Source organism: Stigmatopora argus, chromosome 12, assembly GCF_051989625.1.
Source record: "Stigmatopora argus isolate UIUO_Sarg chromosome 12, RoL_Sarg_1.0, whole genome shotgun sequence".
Taxonomy (NCBI): domain Eukaryota; kingdom Metazoa; phylum Chordata; class Actinopteri; order Syngnathiformes; family Syngnathidae; genus Stigmatopora; species Stigmatopora argus.
Window position 1 is genome coordinate 7259162 of NC_135398.1, and position 19714 is coordinate 7278875.

Here is a 19714-nt window from a genome sequence, read left to right on the forward strand (position 1 = left end):
AAATATAGATTCCGAACGATCAAGCAGTTCAGAAAATGAGATGAGGCTTACTATACATTGTATAGTAAGCCTCATCTCATTTTCTGAACTGCTTTATCCTCATTAGGGTAGCGGGGGATGCTGGAGCCAATCCCATTTGTCTCCAGGCCAGAGGCGGGGGACATCCTGAATCGGTGGCCAGACGATCTTAGGGTACAAGGAGACGGCCAACCACGCACTGTATAGTAAGTCTTTTTTCCTTAAAAACGACATGGTATAGTAAGGCTTTTTTTCCCTAAAAAACGACATAGTATAGTAAGGCTTTTTTTCCTAAAAAACGACATAGTATAGTAAGGCTTTTTTTCCCTTAAAAAACGACATAGTATACAAAGGGTTTTTTCCCTAAAAAACGACATAGTATAGTAAGGCTTTTTTCCCTAAAAAAACGACATAATATAGTAAGGTTTTTTTTCCTAAAAAAAAACGACATAGTATAGTAAGGCTTTTTTTCCCTAAAAACGACATAGTATAGTAAGTTTTTTTCCCTAAAAATGACATAATATAGTAAGGGCTTTTTTTTTTCTTAAAAAATGACATAGTATAGTAATGCTTTTTTCCCTAAAAAACAACATAGTATAGTAAGGCTTTTTTTCCTAAAAAAATGACATAGTATAGTAAGGCTTTTTTCCCTAAAAAAAAACGACATAGTATAGTAAGGAATTTAAAAAAAAATGACCATGTATAGTAAGCCTCATCTCATTTTCTGAACTGCTTTATCCTCATTAGGGTAGCGGGGGATGCTGGAGCCAATCCCATTTGTTTCCAGGCCAGCCTCCCACATGGCAGTCAGGCGAACGAACCTCTATGCCACGAATCGGCCACACTTTCCTTTGTCATTATTGGAAGGTCTTCACTACAAATATATAGAAACAACAAAGGGAAAATGTTTCTCAACTGGGATTCGAACCCCAGCCTCCCGCATGGGAGTCAGGTGAGTGAACCTCTATGCCACGAATCGGCCACACTTTCCTTTGTCATTATTGGAAGGTCTTGACTACAAATATAGAAACAACAAAGGGAAAATGTTTCCCAACTGGGATTCGAACCCCAGCCTCCCACACGGCAGTCAGGTGAGTGAACCTCTACGCCACAAATTGGCCACACTTTAGTTTGTCATTATTGGAAAGTCTTGACTACACACATATATATATATAAATAATTAAGGGAAAATGTTTCCCAACTGGGATTTGAACCCCAGCCTCCCACATGGCAGTCAGGTGAGTGAACCTCTATGCCACAAATTGGCCGCACTTTATTTTGTCATTATTGGAAAGTCTTGACTACACATATATAGAAATGATTAACGGAAAATGTTTCCCAACTGGGATTCGAACCCCAGCCTCCCACATGGCAGTCAGGTGAGTGAACCTCTACGCCACAAATTGGCCACACTTCAGTTTGTCATTATTGGAAGGTCTTGACTACAAATATATAGAAACAACTAAGGGAAAATGTTTTCCGACCGGGATTCGAACCCCAGCTGCCCACATGGCAGTTAGGTGAACAAACCTCTACGCCATGAAGTGGCAACACTTTAATTTGTCATTATTCAAAAGTCTTGACTACACGGTTGTTTTTATTTAAGGGAAAAATGATTACCAACTGGGATTTGAACCCTGTCTGCCCACATGGCAGGCAGGTGAGCAAACCTCTACACCATGAAGTAGACATACTTAACTTTGTCATTATTGGAAAGTCTTGACTACAAATATATACGCCTGCGAGAAGGCAATGACGTATCCCTACGCCTGCGAGAAAGCCTTGGTGTCACAAAATCAAATTCTGATTGGTTAAAGCAGGGGTCACCAAACTACGGCCTGGAAACCTGGAAAGGGTTATTTGGTTATGTGTGGCTTTCTGCAAAACAATTAAAAAAAATTAAGCTCCCCTACGATCGTCACACTTCTGTTACAAACTGACACCGGCCCCCCATCAGAGAAGGGAAAAGTTATGTGGCCCTCACAGGAAAAAGTTTGGGGACCCCTGCTATAAATGGTCGTTTTTGTCTGTAAAAAATTCCCTGACTGTACATGGTATTTTTTCATGTAAAAATGCCTTACTAAACATGGTCATTTTTTAAAATAAAAAAGCCTTACTATATATACACGTTCGGTTTTTTGTTGTTGTTGAAAAAAAGCCTTACTATACTATGTTGTTGTTTTTTTAAGGAAAAAAGCCTTACTATACATGGTCGTTTTTTAGGAGAAAAAGCCTTACTATACATGGTCGTATTTTTAGAAAAAAAGCCTGACTATACTATGTCGTTTTTTAATTTTAAAAAAGCCTTACTATACTGTCGTTTTTTAAAGAAAAAAGCCTTACTATAATTTGTTGTTGTTTTTTTAAAGAAAAAAGCCTTACTTGGTCGTATTTTTGATATATACGTACATTTGATTTGATTTGATATGAAGGCGTAGCATCCCATAAGACTAGGCTTTCATTTCAAACTATTCCAGAAAATGTAGGTTTTCCTAAAGAGCAAGCTTTCCACAATACTAGTGTCCTACAAGTGCAATCAGTGGATTGCCGTCAGGTGCTTCTTGCAGCCCAACCCCCGTTGCTTCAACTGAGTCCGAGTCTGTGCTGGATGTTTCGAAAAAAAAATGCTGGCCCAACCCACAGCGGCCCACGAGTACCCCTGTTGCAGACTCTCCAAGCCAGTCCAAGTCTTTTTCTGGACCTATTGTAAACGTTGGCCATCAAAATGCAGACTTTAGACCATTTTGACTCATTTAAGAGCACCTTTGTTGAATGATATTTCACCCATTTCATTATATGCAGCGCTGTATGATGCATACCTGTCAACCTCTGCTGATAACTGCCCTTATAAATGATTATGATTCCCCTTACAAACCCCCAAAAAACCTTACAAACACCGTACGAGTCGTACGGTGTTTGTAAGGTTTTTTGGGGGTTTGTAAGGGGAATCATAATCATTTATAAGGGCAGTTATCGGCAGAGGTTGACAGGTATGAAGATGACACTAAAGGTTTTTGATTTGATGTAAAGGTATAGCATCCCATAAAACTAAGCTTTCATTTCAAACTATTCCACAAAATGTAGGTTTTCATAAAGAGCAAGCTTTCCACAATACTAGTGTCCTACAAGTGCAATCAGTGGATCGGCGTCAGGTGCTTCTTGCAGCCCAACCCCCGTTGCTTCAACTGAGTCCGACCGAGTGTGTGCTGGATGTTTCGGAACAAAATGCTGGCCCAACCCACAGCGGCCCTCGAGGACCCCTGTTGCAGACTCTCCAAGCCAGTCCAAGTCTTTTTCTGGACCTATTGTAAACGCTGGCCATCAAAATGCAGACTTTTGACCATTTTGACTCATTTAAGAGCACCTTTGTTGAATGATATTTTACCCATTTCATTATATGCAGCGCTGTATGATGACACTAAAGGCTTTTGATTTGATGTAAAGGCATAGCATCCCATAAAACTAAGCATTCATTTCAAACTATTCCACAAAATGTAGGTTTTCATAAAGAGCAAAGCTTTCCACAATACTAGTGTCCTACAAGTGCAATCAGTGGATTGCCGTCAGGTGCTTCTTGCAGCCCAACCCCCGTTGCTTCAACTGAGTCCGAGTCTGTGCTGGATGTTTCGAAAAAAAAATGCTGGCCCAACCCACAGCGGCCCTCGAGGACCCCTGTTGGAGACTCTCCAAGCCAGTCCAAGTCTTTTTCTGGACCTATTGTAAACGTTGGCCATCAAAATGCAGACTTTTGACCATTTTGACTCATTTAAGAGCACCTTTGTTGAATATTTCACCCATTTCATTATATGCAGCGGTGTATGATGACACTAAAGGCTTTTCATTTGATGTAAAGGCATAGCATCCCATAAAACTAAGCATTCATTTCAAACTATTCCACAAAATGTAGGTTTTCATAAAGAGCAAAGCTTTCCACAATACTAGTGTCCTACAAGTGCAATCAGTGGATCGGCGTCAGGTGCTTCTTGCAGCCCAACCCCCGTTGCTTCAACCGAGTCCGACCGAGTGTGTGCTGGATGTTTCGGAACAAAATGCTGGCCCAACCCACAGCGGCCCTCGAGGACCCCTGTTGCAGACTCTCCAAGCCAGCCCAAGTCTTTTTCTGGACCTATTGTAAACGTTGGCCATCAAAATGCAGACTTTAGACCATTTTGACTCATTTAAGAGCACCTTTGTTGAATGATATTTTACCCATTTCATTATATGCAGCGGTGTATGATGACACTAAAGGCTTTTGATTTGATGTAAAGGCATAGCATCCCATAAAACTAAGCTTTCATTTCAAACTATTCCACAAAATGTAGGTTTTCATAAAGAGCAAAGCTTTCCACAATACTAGTGTCCTACAAGTGCAATCAGTGGATCGCCGTCAGGTGCTTCTTGCAGCCCAACCCCCGTTGCTTCTACAAACCCTTTGCCCACCCCCCAGCTAATTGGTGACGGCGAGGAGGTGATAGTTACGATCCGTCCCAAAAAATGGCAAATGAAAAAGCACTATGTAAACGCTAAACGATTATCCCCCCAAGGGAAAAAAAGCCTTACTATACAGCAGGGGTCGGGAACCTTTTTGACAAAGAGAGCCATAAACAATTCATATTTTCAAACATTATTCCTTGAGAGCCATACTCAGAATTTAAAAGTAAAAATACATGAAAATGTGTGCATTTATTAATCATTTCACCATTTTGAAAGTAAAAAAGTCTTAATTCTTTTAAGAATATTTTTTCACTGCTGCTAATCAATGAGTATCAATGAGAGTAAGCATGCAGAAGAGTATAATGAAGAAAAATTATGATTAAAAATGCGCTAAAGATAGTGTCGGCGCCAGCGTGACGCTCTCATTGGTGTGTTCGGGGCTTAGGTGGTCTCTCACCAGCGGTTCCCATATTTTACCACACAGGTTAGCAGAGAGCCATATACACCCATCAAAAGAGCCACATATGGCTCCCAAGCCATAGGTTCCCTACCCCTGCTATACAGTGTGCTTGTTTTCTGGGAGTTTCCACTGTTTGTAAATCCAGCTGGCAGTTTTAGCCAGCGGTGATGACAGATTTTAGCTCCTGGATGCCACAAATTAGTCATAATGGTTGGACTCTAGTCATTTTCTCTTCCTAAAAATCCAAAAGTTAATATGTATTTGACTATTTGACTGCGGTTTCAAAGTAAACCATCACACATACACACACACACGCGCGCACAGACGCGCGCACAGACACGCGCGCGCACAGACACGCGCGCGCACAGACACGCGCGCGCACAGACACGCGCACGCACAGACACGCGCACAAACACAGACACGCGCACAGACAGACACGCGCACAGACACAGATACGCGTGTAATTAATGGTTTACTTTGAAACCACAGTCAAATAGTCAAGTACATATTGACCTTTGGCTTTTAAGGACGAGAATATATATATATATATATATATATATATATATATATATATGGGTTCAATAAAACTGAATACAGCAGTTTCAAATTAAACCATTACATATATATATATATATATATATATATATATATATATATATATATATATATATATATATATATATGTGTGTGTGTGTAATGGTTTATACTGTATTCAGTTTTATTGATTTGAGAATACACATCTCTTTGGTAGCTATACAAAATAGCTCTGGTCCATCTTATGGTGCCGATATAATTCCGTTTTTCAAAATAAATCATTCATTGATTCAATAATTTTCCGCACCGCTTTACTTCGCAGGGGTTGCAGGGATGCTGGAGCCTATCACGGCCAACTATGGCTTGCCAGCCAATCACAGGGCACTGAGACGAAAACACGCTGATTAACTTCAAATGACTTCAGGTGGTGGGGCTAGGCACACTGCGATACCGCAGACATATTGCACGCCAGTCAGGTATAACAATGGTTTTAACATTTATTTTAATGTCTTACGAGTTAGTTGCTTGTTATAATGAACAAGTGTGCTTCTATTTTGATGTCTTACGAGTTACTTACTTGTTATAGTGAACAAGTGTGCCTTTAGTTTGAGCTGAAGATCGCCATGTTGAGCTCCGCTAAGCAAGCATGGGTTAAGGTTAAACCTCAAGCTTAAATTTTAATGTTATTTTGCTAAATTATGTATTGGGCAAGTATTCATAAGAACCGAGCGGTGTTCTTAACGCGGTGGTTATTGTTACGGGATTCCAACTGTCTTTTTTTGTGTGGAAATATCATGCTAATGAGCGATTAGCACGAGGCTAGCGCTAGCCGCGAGTGGCTAATCGCTACGCTAGCAGGGAGTCCACGTAGTGCTTCTAACTGTACTTTATTGTGGATGCTAAATGAGCGTTAGTTAAGCTAATGTTCATACTCCTATGATTTTGTTTGTAAAAATACACTTATTTGTCGGTGCGAATGGGCTCAAAGTTTTGGTTAATGATGTTAAATGCAAATGTGATTGATTGACACACATTGTATGGCATGCACTTGTTGTAGTGTATGTACACGATGGAATTAAGGCTATAAATGTTTGTTTAGAAAGCAGACTAAACTCTGTCCCTGTGTGGCTTTTTTAAGTTGACGGACATCTTCCTGGACAGCGGCTTGAGTTCTAAAAGGCCTGGGCCACCTGGTCTGACTGCACCACGCCGGCCTGGCTCAGTACCTCCGGGACACTAAAGTGAAGTTCAACCTGGACGGCATGGATGGACGGACGGCATGGATGGACGGACGGCATGGACGGACGGACGGCATGGACGGACGGACGGCATGGACGGACGGACGGCATGGACGGACGGACGGCATGGACGGACGGACGGCATGGACGGACGGACGGCATGGACGGACGGACGGCAGGCATGGACGGACGGACGGACGGCATGGACGGACGGACGGACGGACGGCATGGACGGACGGACGGCATGGACGGACGGACGGCATGGACGGACGGACGGCATGGACGGACGGCATGGATGGACGGACGGATGGCAGGGACGGACGGACGGCAGGGACGGACGGACGGCAGGGACGGACGGAACGGCAGGGACGGACGGAACGGCAGGGACGGACGGAACGGCAGGGACGGACGGAACGGCAGGGACGGACGGAACGGCAGGGACGGACGGAACGGCAGGGACGGACGGAACGGCAGGGACGGACGGAACGGCAGGGACGGACGGAACGGCAGGGACGGACGGAACGGCAGGGACGGACGGAACGGCAGGGACGGACGGAACGGCAGGGACGGACGGAACGGCAGGGACGGACGGACGGCAGGGACGGACGGACGGCAGGGACGGACGGACGGCAGGAACGGACGGACGGACGGCATGGACGGACGGACGGACCCTAAGTATACATTGTATAGTAAGCCTCATCTCATTTTCTGAACTGCTTTATCCTCATTAGGGTAGCGGGGGATGCTGGAGCCGATCCCATTTGTCTCCAGGCCAGAGGCGGGGGACATCCTGAATCGGTGGCCAGACGATCTTAGGGTACAAGGAGACGGACAACCACGCACTGTATAGTAAGTCTTTTTTCCTTAAAAACGACATGGTATAGTAAGGCTTTTTTCCCTAAAAAAACGACATAGTATAGTAAGGCTTTTTTTCCTAAAAAACGACATAGTATAGTAAGGGTTTTTTTTCTCAAAAAACGACATAGTATACAAAGGGTTTTTTCCCTAAAAAAAAAAAAAAGCATAGTATAGTAAGGTTTTTTCCCTAAAAAACGACGTAGTATAGTAAGGCTTTTTTTCTTAAAAAAACGACATAGTATAGTAAGGCTTTTTTCCCTAAAAAAACGACATAATATAGTAAGGCTTTTTTTCCTAAAAAAAATGACATAGTATAGTAAGGCTTTTTTTCCCTAAAAACGACATAGTATAGTAAGGTTTTTTCCCTAAAAATGACATAATATAGTAAGGGTTATTTTTTTCTTAAAAAATGACATAGTCTAGTAATGCTTTTTTCCCTAAAAAACAACATAGTATAGTAAGGCTTTTTTTCCTAAAAAAAATGACATAGTATAGTAAGGCTTTTTTTCTTAAAAAACGACATAGTATAGTAAGGCTTTTTTCCCTTAAAAAAACGACATAGTATAGTAAGGCTTTTAAAAAAAATGACCATGTATAGTAAGCCTCATCTCATTTTCTGAACTGCTTTATCCTCATTAGGGTAGCGGGGGATGCTGGAGCCAATCCCATTTGTCTCCAGGCCAGAGGCGGGGGACATCCTGAATCGGTGGCCAGATGATCTTAGGGTACAAGGAGACGGACAACCACGCACTGTATAGTAAGTCTTTTTTCCTTAAAAACGACATGGTATAGTAAGGCTTTTCCCTAAAAAACGACATAGTATAGTAAGGCTTTTTTTCTTTAAAAAAACGACAGTATAGTAAGGCTTTTTTCCCCAAAAAATGACATAGTCAATCCAGTGTTAAAAATGCATGAGGATAAGAAAGTCACGTGTATAGCAAAGACATTAAGAGTAAAAGGGCTATACATCAAATACATCGAGGAATTGAAAAGAATCTCATTGCCTAACGCAAACCGTTTCAAAACAAGCCCGCCCCCCGGTTTAGCAAACTACATAACGATCCCTGATTGTCTCCATTAATCCCGTCGAAATCCGAAAACGCAGTTTCGCCACTCTGGAGTGCTACACGAAACTCCCGAATTGCCGTTAGGCTTCGAGGAAGCGTGAGTTATTCCGTCTAGGGGCCCCACGTCTTGCTACAAAAAAAACAAAAAAGAAAAAAATCCCACAACCTCTAAACTACTCAAGAAGATCTCTAATTGGTTTACCTTCAAAAACAAAATACAACAATTACAACATTGACAACCGCAATAACAACACTGAGCGTTAACTTCTAAACGACAATTTTTAAGATCACAAAACATCCTTATATTAAAATTTTACAAATCTGCTTTGTTGATTCGTATGTATAAATGCATAAGGGTAAATAGAGATTGAGAGTGCCCATTAGGCTTTTTTTCCTTAAAAACGACATAGTATAGTAAGGGGTTTTTTTCTCAAAAAACGACATAGTATACAAAGGGTTTTTTCCCTAAAAAACGACATAGTATAGTAAGGCTTTTTTTTTCTTAAAACGACATAGTATAGTAAGGCTTTTTTTTTTTCTTAAAAAAACGACATGGTATAGTAAGGCTTTTTTCCCTCAAAAACGACATAGGCTTTTTTTCCTAAAAAAACGACATAGTATAGTAAGGCTTTTTTTCCCTAAAAAACGACATAGTATAGTAAGGCTTTTTTCCCCCAAAAATGACATAGTATAGTAAGGCTATTTTCCCCAAAAAACGACATAGTATAGTAAGGCTTTTTTTTCTTCTAAAAAAACGACATAGTATAGTAAGGCTTTTTCCCCCCCCCAAAAAAACAGCATTGTATAGTAAGGCTTTTTTCCCTAAAAAAAAGACATAATATAGTGAGGCTTTTTTTCCTTAAAAAAACGACATAGTATAGTAAGGCTTTTTTTCCTAAAAAAAAACGACATAGTATAGTAAGGTTTTTTCCCTAAAAATGACATAATATAGTAAGGTTTTTTTTTTCTTAAAAAATGACATAGTATAGTAATGCTTTTTTCCCTAAAAACAACATAGTATAGTAAGGCTTTTTTCCCCTAAAAAACGACATAGTATAGTAAGGCTTTTTTTCCTAAAAAACGACATAGTATAGTAAGGTTTTTTTTCTCAAAAAACGACATAGTATACAAAGGGTTTTTTCCCTAAAAAACGACATAGTATAGTAAGGCTTTTTTTCCTAAAAAACGACATGATATAGTAAGCCTTTTTTTCCTAAAAAAAAAAAAAAAACAGCATAGTATAGTAAGGTTTTTTTCCCTAAAAAACGACATAGTATAGTAAGGCTTTTTTACCTAAAAAACGACATAGTATAGTAAGGCTTTTTCCCCAAAAAAATGACAGAGTATAGTAATGGTTTTTTCCCAAAAAAACGACATAGTATAGTAAGGCTTTTTTCCCTAAAAAATACGACATAATATAGTAAGGCTTTTTTTCCTAAAAAAAAAAGACATAGTATAGTAAGGCTTTTTTTTCCCTAAAAACGACATAGTATAGTAAGGCTTTTTTTCCTAAAAAAACGACATAGTATAGTAAGGTTTTTTCCCTAAAAATGACAATATAGTAAGGTTTTTTTTTTCTTAAAAAATGACATAGTATAGTAATGCTTTTTTCCCTAAAAAACAACATAGTATAGTAAGGCTTTTTTCCCCTAAAAAACGACATAGTATAGTAAGGCTTTTTTTCCTAAAAAACGACATAGTATAGTAAGGTTTTTTTTCTCAAAAAACGACATAGTATACAAAGGGTTTTTTCCCCAAAAAACGACATAGTATAGTAAGGCTTTTTTTTCTTAAAAAACGACATAGTATACAAAGGGTTTTTTCCCTAAAAAACGACATAGTATAGTAAGGCTTTTTTTCCTAAAAAACGACATGATATAGTAAGCCTTTTTTTCCTAAAAAAAAAAAAAACAGCATAGTATAGTAAGGTTTTTTTCCCTAAAAAACGACAGTATAGTAAGGCTTTTTTTCCTAAAAAAACGACATAGTATAGTAAGGCTTTTTTACCTAAAAAACGACATAGTATAGTAAGGCTTTTTCCCCCAAAAAATGACATAGTATAGTAAGGCTAATTTCCCAAAAAAACGACATAGTATAGTAAGGCTTTTTTCCCTAAAAAATACGACATAATATAGTAAGGCTTTTTTTCCTAAAAAACAACATAGTATAGTAAGGCTTTTTTTCCTAAAAAAATGACATAGTATAGTAAGGCTTTTTTTCCTAAAAAACGACATAGTATAGTAATGATTTTTTCCCTAAGAAACAACATAGTATAGTAAGGCTTTTTTCCCCTAAAAAACGACATAGTATAGTAAGGCTTTTTTTTTCTTAAAACGACATAGTATAGTAAGGCTTTTTTTCTTAAAAAAACGACATAGTATAGTAAGGCTTTTTTACCTAAAAAACGACATAGTATAGTAAGGCTTTTTCCCCCAAAAAATGACATAGTATAGTAAGGCTATTTTCCCAAAAAAACGACATAGTATAGTAAGGCTTTTTTCCCTAAAAAATACGACATAATATAGTAAGGCTTTTTTTCCCTAAAAACGACATAGTATAGTAAGGTTTTTTCCCTAAAAATGACATAATATATTAAGGGTTTTTTTTTTCTTAAAAAATGACATAGTATAGTAATGCTTTTTTTCCCTAAAAAACAACATAGTATAGTAAGGCTTTTTTTCCTAAAAAAATGACATAGTATAGTAAGGCTTTTTTTCCTAAAAAACGACATAGTATAGTAATGCTTTTTTCCCTAAGAAACAACATAGTATAGTAAGGCTTTTTTTCCCCTAAAAAACGACATAGTATAGTAAGGCTTTTTTTTTCTTAAAACGACATAGTATAGTAAGGCTTTTTTTCTTAAAAAAACGACATTGTATAGTAAGGCTTTTTTCCCTAAAAAAAAGACATAATATAGTGAGGCTTTTTTTCCTAAAAAAACGACATAGTATAGTAAGGCTTTTTTTCCTAAAAAAAACGACATAGTATAGTAAGGTTTTTTCCCTAAAAATGACATAATATAGTAAGGTTTTTTTTTTCTTAAAAAATGACATAGTATAGTAATGCTTTTTTCCCTAAAAAACAACATAGTATAGTAAGGCTTTTTTCCCCTAAAAAACGACATAGTATAGTAAGGCTTTTTTTCCTAAAAAACGACATAGTATAGTAAGGTTTTTTTTCTCAAAAAACGACATAGTATACAAAGGGTTTTTTCCCCAAAAAACGACATAGTATAGTAAGGCTTTTTTTTTTCTTAAAAAAACGACATAGTATACAAAGGGTTTTTTCCCTAAAAAACGACATAGTATAGTAAGGCTTTTTTTCCTAAAAAACGACATGATATAGTAAGCCTTTTTTTTCCTAAAAAAAAAAAAAAACACCATAGTATAGTAAGGTTTTTTTCCCTAAAAAACGACATAGTATAGTAAGGCTTTTTTTCCTAAAAAAACGACATAGTATAGTAAGGCTTTTTTACCTAAAAAACGACATAGTATAGTAAGGCTTTTTCCCCCAAAAATGACATAGTATAGTAAGGCTATTTTCCCAAAAAAACGACATAGTATAGTAAGGCTTTTTTCCCTAAAAAATACGACATAATATAGTAAGGCTTTTTTTCCTAAAAAAAAAAACGACATAGTATAGTAAGGCTTTTTTTTCCCTAAAAACGACATAGTATAGTAAGGTTTTTTCCCTAAAAATGACATAATATATTAAGGGTTTTTTTTCTTAAAAAATGACATAGTATAGTAATGCTTTTTTTCCCTAAAAAACAACATAGTATAGTAAGGGTTTTTTTCTCAAACAACTACATAGTATACAAAGGGTTTTTTCCCTAAAAAACGACATAGTATAGTAAGGCTTTTTTTTTCTTAAAAAACGACATAGTATAGTAAGGCTTTTTTTCTTAAAAAAACGACATGGTATAGTAAGCCTTTTTTTCCTAAAAAAAAAAAAAAACAGCATAGTATAGTAAGGCTTTTTTCCCCTAAAAACGACATAGTATAGTAAGGTTTTTTCCCTAAAAATGACATAATATAGTAAGGGCTTTTTTTTTTCTTAAAAAATGACATAGTATAGTAATGCTTTTTTCCCTAAAAAACAACATAGTATAGTAAGGCTTTTTTTCCTAAAAAAAATGACATAGTATAGTAAGGCTTTTTTTCTTAAACGACATAGTATAGTAAGGTTTTTTCCCTAAAAATGACATAATATAGTAAGGGCTTTTTTTTTTCTTAAAAAATGACATAGTATAGTAATGCTTTTTTCCCTAAAAAACAACATAGTATAGTAAGGCTTTTTTTTCCTAAAAAAAAAACGACATAGTATAGTAAGGTTTTTTTTTCCCTAAAAATGACATAATATAGTAAGGGTTTTTTTTTCTTAAAAAATGACATAGTATAGTAATGCTTTTTTCCCTAAAAACCAACATAGTATAGTAAGGCTTTTTTTCCTAAAAAAACGACATAGTATAGTAAGGCTTTTTTTTCTTAAAAAACGACATAGTATAGTAAGGTTTTTTTTCTTAAAAAACGACATAATATAGTAAGGTTTTTTTTCTTCTTAAAAAACGACATAGTATAGTAAGGCTTTTTTCCCTAAAAAAACGACATAGTATAGTAAGGCTTTTAAAAAAAATGACCATGTATAGTAAGACTCATCTCATTTTCTGAACTGCTTTATCCTCATTAGGGTAGCGGGGGATGCTGGAGCCAATCCCATTTGTCTCCAGGCCAGAGGCGGGGGACATCCTGAATCGGTGGCCAGACGATCTTAGGGTACAAGTAGACGGACAACCACGCACTGCATAGTAAGTCTTTTTTCCTTAAAAACGACATGGTATAGTAAGGCTTTTTTCCCTAAAAAACGACATAGTATAGTAAGGTTTTTTTTTCTAAAAAACGACATAGTATAGTATGGGTTTTTTTTCTCAAAAAACGACATAGTGTACAAAGGGTTTTTTCCCTAAAAAACGACATAGTATAATAAGCCTTTTTTTTTCCTAAAAAAAAAAACAGCATAGTATAGTAAGGTTTTTCCCTAAAAAACGACGTAGTATAGTAAGGCTTTTTTTCCTAAAAAACGACATAGTATAGTAAGGCTTTTTTACCTAAAAAACGACATAGTATAGTAAGGCTTTTTTCCCCAAAAAATGACATAGTATAGTAAGGCTTTTTTCCCCAAAAAATGACATAGTATAGTAAGGCTATTTTCCCCAAAAAACGACAGAGTATAGTAAGGCTTTTTTCCCTAAAAAAACGACATAATATAGTAAGGCTTTTTTTCCTAAAAAAACGACAAAGTATAGTAAGGCTTTTTTCCCTAAAAAAACGACATAGTATAGTAAGGCTTTTTTTCCTAAAAAAAAAAAACGACATAGTATAGTAAGGCTTTTTTCCCCTAAAAACGACATAGTATAGTAAGGTTTTTTCCCTAAAAATGACATAATATAGTAAGGGGTTTTTTTTTCTTAAAAAATGGCATAGTATAGTAATGCTTTTTTTCCCTAAAAAACAACATAGTATAGTAAGGCTTTTTTTCCTAAAAAAAATGACAGTATAGTAAGGCTTTTTTTCTTAAAAAAACGACATAGTATAGTAAGGCTTTTTTTCCTAAAAAACGACATGGTATAGTAAGCCTTTTTTTTCCTAAAAAAAAAAACAGCATAGTATAGTGAGTTTTTTTTCCCTAAAAAACGACATAGTATAGTAAGGCTTTTCTTCCTAAAAAACATCGTATAGTAAGTTTTTTTTTCCTAAAAAATGACATAGTATAGTAAGGCTTTTTTTCTTAAAAAACGACATGGTATAGTAAGCCTTTTTTTTCCTTAAAAAAAAACAGCATAGTATAGTGAGTTTTTTTCCCTAAAAAACGACATAGTATAGTAAGGCTTTTCTTCCTAAAAAACAACATAGTATAGTAAGTTTTTTTTTCCTAAAAAATGACAGTATAGTAAGGCTTTTTTTCTTAAAAAACGACATGGTATAGTAAGGCTTTTTTTCCCAAAAAATGACATAGTATAGTAAGGCTATTTTCCCCAAAAAACGACATAGTATAGTAAGGCTTTTTTCCCTAAAAAAAACGACATAATATAGTAAGGCTTTTTTTCCCTAAAAACGACATAGTATAGTAAGGTTTTTTCCCTAAAAATGACATAATATAGTAAGGGTTTTTTTTTTCTTTAAAAAATGACATAGTGTAGTAATGCTTTTTTTCCCTAAAAAACAACATAGTATAGTAAGGCTTTTTTTCCTAAAAAAAATGACATAGTATAGTAAGGCTTTTTTTCTTAAAAAAAATGACATAGTGTCGTAAGGCTTTAAAAAAAAATGACCATGTATAGTAAGCCTCATCTCATTTTCTGAACTGCTTTATCCTCATTAGGGTAGCAGGGGATGCTGGAGCCAATCCCATTTGTCTCCAGGCCAGAGGCGGGGGACATCCTGAATCGGTGGCCAGACGATCTTAGGGTACAAGTAGACGGACAACCACGCACTGCATAGTAAGTCTTTTTTCCTTAAAAACGACATGGTATAGTAAGGCTTTTTTCCCTAAAAAACGACATAGTATAGTAAGGCTTTTTTTCCTAAAAAACGACATAGTATAGTAAGGGTTTTTTTTCTCAAAAAACGACATAGTGTACAAAGGGTTTTTTCCCTAAAAAACGACATAGTATAGTAAGGCTTTTTTTTCTTAAAAAACGACATAGTATACAAAGGGTTTTCCCCTAAAAAACGACATAGTATAGTAAGGCTTTTTTTCCTAAAAAAACGACATGGTATAGTAAGCCTTTTTTTCCTTAAAAAAAAAAAACAGCATAGTATAGTAAGGTTTTTCCCTAAAAAACGACGTAGTATAGTAAGGCTTTTTTTCCTAAAAAACGACATAGTATAGTAAGGCTTTTTTACCTAAAAAACGACATAGTATAGTTAGGCTTTTTTCCCCCAAAAAATGACATAGTATAGTAAGGCTATTTTCCCCAAAAAACGACAGAGTATAGTAAGGCTTTTTTCCCTAAAAAAACGACATAATATAGTAAGGCTTTTTTTCCTAAAAAAACGACAAAGTATAGTAAGGCTTTTTTCCCCTAAAAAAACGACATAGTATAGTAAGGCTTTTTTTCCAAAAAAAAACCGACATAGTATAGTAAGGCTTTTTTCCCCTAAAAACGACATAGTATAGTAAGGTTTTTTCCCTAAAAATGACATAATATAGTAAGGGGTTTTTTTTCTTAAAAAATGGCATAGTATAGTAATGCTTTTTTTCCCTAAAAAACAACATAGTATAGTAAGGCTTTTTTTCCTAAAAAAAATGACAGTATAGTAAGGCTTTTTTTCTTAAAAAACGACATAGTATAGTAAGGCTTTTTTTCCTAAAAAACGACATGGTATAGTAAGCCTTTTTTTTCCTTTAAAAAAAAACAGCATAGTATAGTGAGTTTTTTTCCCTAAAAAACGACATAGTATAGTAAGGCTTTTCTTCCTAAAAAACAACATAGTATAGTAAGTTTTTTTTTCCTAAAAAATGACATAGTATAGTAAGGCTTTTTTTCTTAAAAAACGACATGGTATAGTAAGGCTTTTTTCCCCAAAAAATGACATAGTATAGTAAGGCTATTTTTCCCTAAAAAAACGACATAGTATAGTAAGGCTTTTTTCCCTAAAAAAACGACATAATATAGTAAGGCTTTTTTTCCTAAAAAAAAAAACGACATAGTATAGTAAGGCTTTTTTTTCCCTAAAAACGACATAGTATAGTAAGGTTTTTTCCCTAAAAATGACATAATATATTAAGGGTTTTTTTTTTCTTAAAAAATGACATAGTATAGTAATGCTTTTTTTCCCTAAAAAACAACATAGTATAGTAAGGCTTTTTTTCCTAAAAAAAATGACATAGTATAGTAAGGCTTTTTTTCCTAAAAAAACGACATAGTATAGTAAGGGTTTTTTTTTCTCAAACAACTACATAGTATACAAAGGGTTTTTTCCCTAAAAAACGACATAGTATAGTAAGGCTTTTTTTTTCTTAAAAAACGACATAGTATAGTAAGGCTTTTTTTCTTAAAAAAACGACATGGTATAGTAAGCCTTTTTTTCCTAAAAAAAAAAAAAAAAAACAGCATAGTATAGTAAGGCTTTTTTCCCCTAAAAACGACATAGTATAGTAAGGTTTTTTCCCTAAAAATGACATAATATAGTAAGGGCTTTTTTTTTTCTTAAAAAATGACATAGTATAGTAATGCTTTTTTCCCTAAAAAACAACATAGTATAGTAAGGCTTTTTTTCCTAAAAAAAATGACATAGTATAGTAAGGCTTTTTTTCTTAAACGACATAGTATAGTAAGGTTTTTTCCCTAAAAATGACATAATATAGTAAGGGCTTTTTTTTTTCTTAAAAAATGACATAGTATAGTAATGCTTTTTTCCCTAAAAAACAACATAGTATAGTAAGGCTTTTTTTTCCTAAAAAAAACGACATAGTATAGTAAGGTTTTTTTTCCCTAAAAATGACATAATATAGTAAGGGTTTTTTTTTTCTTAAAAAATGACATAGTATAGTAATGCTTTTTTCCCTAAAAAACAACATAGTATAGTAAGGCTTTTTTTCCTAAAAAAACGACATAGTATAGTAAGGCTTTTTTTCTTAAAAAACGACATAGTATAGTAAGGTTTTTTTTCTTCTTAAAAAACGACATAGTATAGTAAGGCTTTTTTCCCTAAAAAAACGACATAGTATAGTAAGGCTTTTAAAAAAAATGACCATGTATAGTAAGACTCATCTCATTTTCTGAACTGCTTTATCCTCATTAGGGTAGCGGGGGATGCTGGAGCCAATCCCATTTGTCTCCAGGCCAGAGGCGGGGGACATCCTGAATCGGTGGCCAGACGATCTTAGGGTACAAGGACAACCAAGCACTGTATAGTAAGTCTTTTTTCCTTAAAAACGACATGGTATAGTAAGGCTTTTTTTCCTAAAAAACAACGTAGTATAGTAAGGGTTTTTTTTCTCAAAAAACGACATAGTATACAAAGGGTTTTTTCCCTAAAAAACGACATAGTATACAAAGGGTTTTTTCCCTAAAAAACGACATAGTATAGTAAGGCTTTTTTTTTTCTTAAAAAACGACATAGTATACAAAGGGTTTTTTCCCTAAAAAACGACATAGTATAGTAAGGCTTTTTTTTTCTTAAAAAACGACATAGTATAGTAAGGCTTTTTTTCTTAAAAAAACGACATGGTATAGTAAGCCTTTTTTTCCTAAAAAAAAAAAAAAAAAACAGCATAGTATAGTAAGGCTTTTTTCCCCTAAAAACGACATAGTATAGTAAGGTTTTTTCCCTAAAAATGACATAATATAGTAAGGGCTTTTTTTTTTCTTAAAAAATGACATAGTATAGTAATGCTTTTTTCCCTAAAAAACAACATAGTATAGTAAGGCTTTTTTTCCTAAAAAAAATGACATAGTATAGTAAGGCTTTTTTTCTTAAACGACATAGTATAGTAAGGTTTTTTCCCTAAAAATGACATAATATAGTAAGGGCTTTTTTTTTTCTTAAAAAATGACATAGTATAGTAATGCTTTTTTCCCTAAAAAACAACATAGTATAGTAAGGCTTTTTTTTCCTAAAAAAAACGACATAGTATAGTAAGGTTTTTTTTCCCTAAAAATGACATAATATAGTAAGGGTTTTTTTTTTCTTAAAAAATGACATAGTATAGTAATGCTTTTTTCCCTAAAAAACAACATAGTATAGTAAGGCTTTTTTTCCTAAAAAAACGACATAGTATAGTAAGGCTTTTTTTCTTAAAAAACGACATAGTATAGTAAGGTTTTTTTTCTTCTTAAAAAACGACATAGTATAGTAAGGCTTTTTTCCCTAAAAAAACGACATAGTATAGTAAGGCTTTTAAAAAAAATGACCATGTATAGTAAGACTCATCTCATTTTCTGAACTGCTTTATCCTCATTAGGGTAGCGGGGGATGCTGGAGCCAATCCCATTTGTCTCCAGGCCAGAGGCGGGGGACATCCTGAATCGGTGGCCAGACGATCTTAGGGTACAAGGACAACCAAGCACTGTATAGTAAGTCTTTTTTCCTTAAAAACGACATGGTATAGTAAGGCTTTTTTTCCTAAAAAACAACGTAGTATAGTAAGGGTTTTTTTTCTCAAAAAACGACATAGTATACAAAGGGTTTTTTCCCTAAAAAACGACATAGTATACAAAGGGTTTTTTCCCTAAAAAACGACATAGTATAGTAAGGCTTTTTTTTTTCTTAAAAAACGACATAGTATACAAAGGGTTTTTTCCCTAAAAAACGACATAGTATAGTAAGGCTTTTTTTCCTAAAAAACGACATGGTATAGTAAGCCTTTTTTTCCTAAAAAAACGACATAGTATAGTAAGGTTTTTTCCCTAAGAATGACATAATATAGTAAGGGTTTTTTTTTCTTAAAAAATGACATAGTATAGTAATGCTTTTTTCCCTAAAAACAACATAGTATAGTAAGGCTTTTTTTCCTAAAAAAACGACATAGTATAGTAAGGCTTTTTTTCCTAAAAAAAAAACGACATAGTATAGTAAGGCTTTTTTCCCCTAAAAACGACATAGTATAGTAAGGTTTTTTCCCTAAAAATGACATAATATAGTAAGGGGTTTTTTTTTCTTAAAAAATGGCATAGTATAGTAATGCTTTTTTTCCCTAAAAAACAACATAGTATAGTAAGGCTTTTTTTCCTAAAAAAAAATGACAGTATAGTAAGGCTTTTTTTCTTAAAAAACGACATAGTATAGTAAGGCTTTTTTTTCCTAAAAAAACGACATGGTATAGTAAGCCTTTTTTTTCCTTAAAAAAAAAACAGCATAGTATAGTGATTTTTTTTTCCCTAAAAAACGACATAGTATAGTAAGGCTTTTCTTCCTAAAAAACATAGTATAGTAAGTTTTTTTTTCCTAAAAAATGACATAGTATAGTAAGGCTTTTTTTCTTAAAAAACGACATGGTATAGTAAGCCTTTTTTTTCCTTAAAAAAAAAACAGCATAGTATAGTGAGTTTTTTTTCCCTAAAAAACGACATAGTATAGTAAGGCTTTTCTTCCTAAAAA

At 34.8% G+C, this 19714-nt stretch overlaps 1 long non-coding RNA gene across 11 annotated transcripts in view; it reads left to right on the forward strand.

Moving 5' to 3' along the window:
* Window positions 1-19714, forward strand: part of LOC144085386 (uncharacterized) — a 50447-nt gene that overhangs the window by 28190 nt on the left and 2543 nt on the right. For 5 of the 11 annotated variants that reach the window (XR_013304100.1, XR_013304103.1, XR_013304101.1 and 2 more), the window contains exons 9-15: window positions 107-224; window positions 766-970; window positions 5769-5922; window positions 6585-7533; window positions 8182-8299; window positions 13299-13416; window positions 14991-15108. This is a non-coding gene — a long non-coding RNA (uncharacterized LOC144085386). Of the gene's footprint in view, window positions 1-106; window positions 225-765; window positions 971-5768; window positions 5923-6584; window positions 7534-8181; window positions 8300-13298; window positions 13417-14990; window positions 15109-17416; window positions 17529-18578; window positions 18691-19714 lie in introns of all 11 variants that reach the window. The other 6 variants (XR_013304106.1, XR_013304109.1, XR_013304107.1 and 3 more) reach the window with 6 other exon arrangements.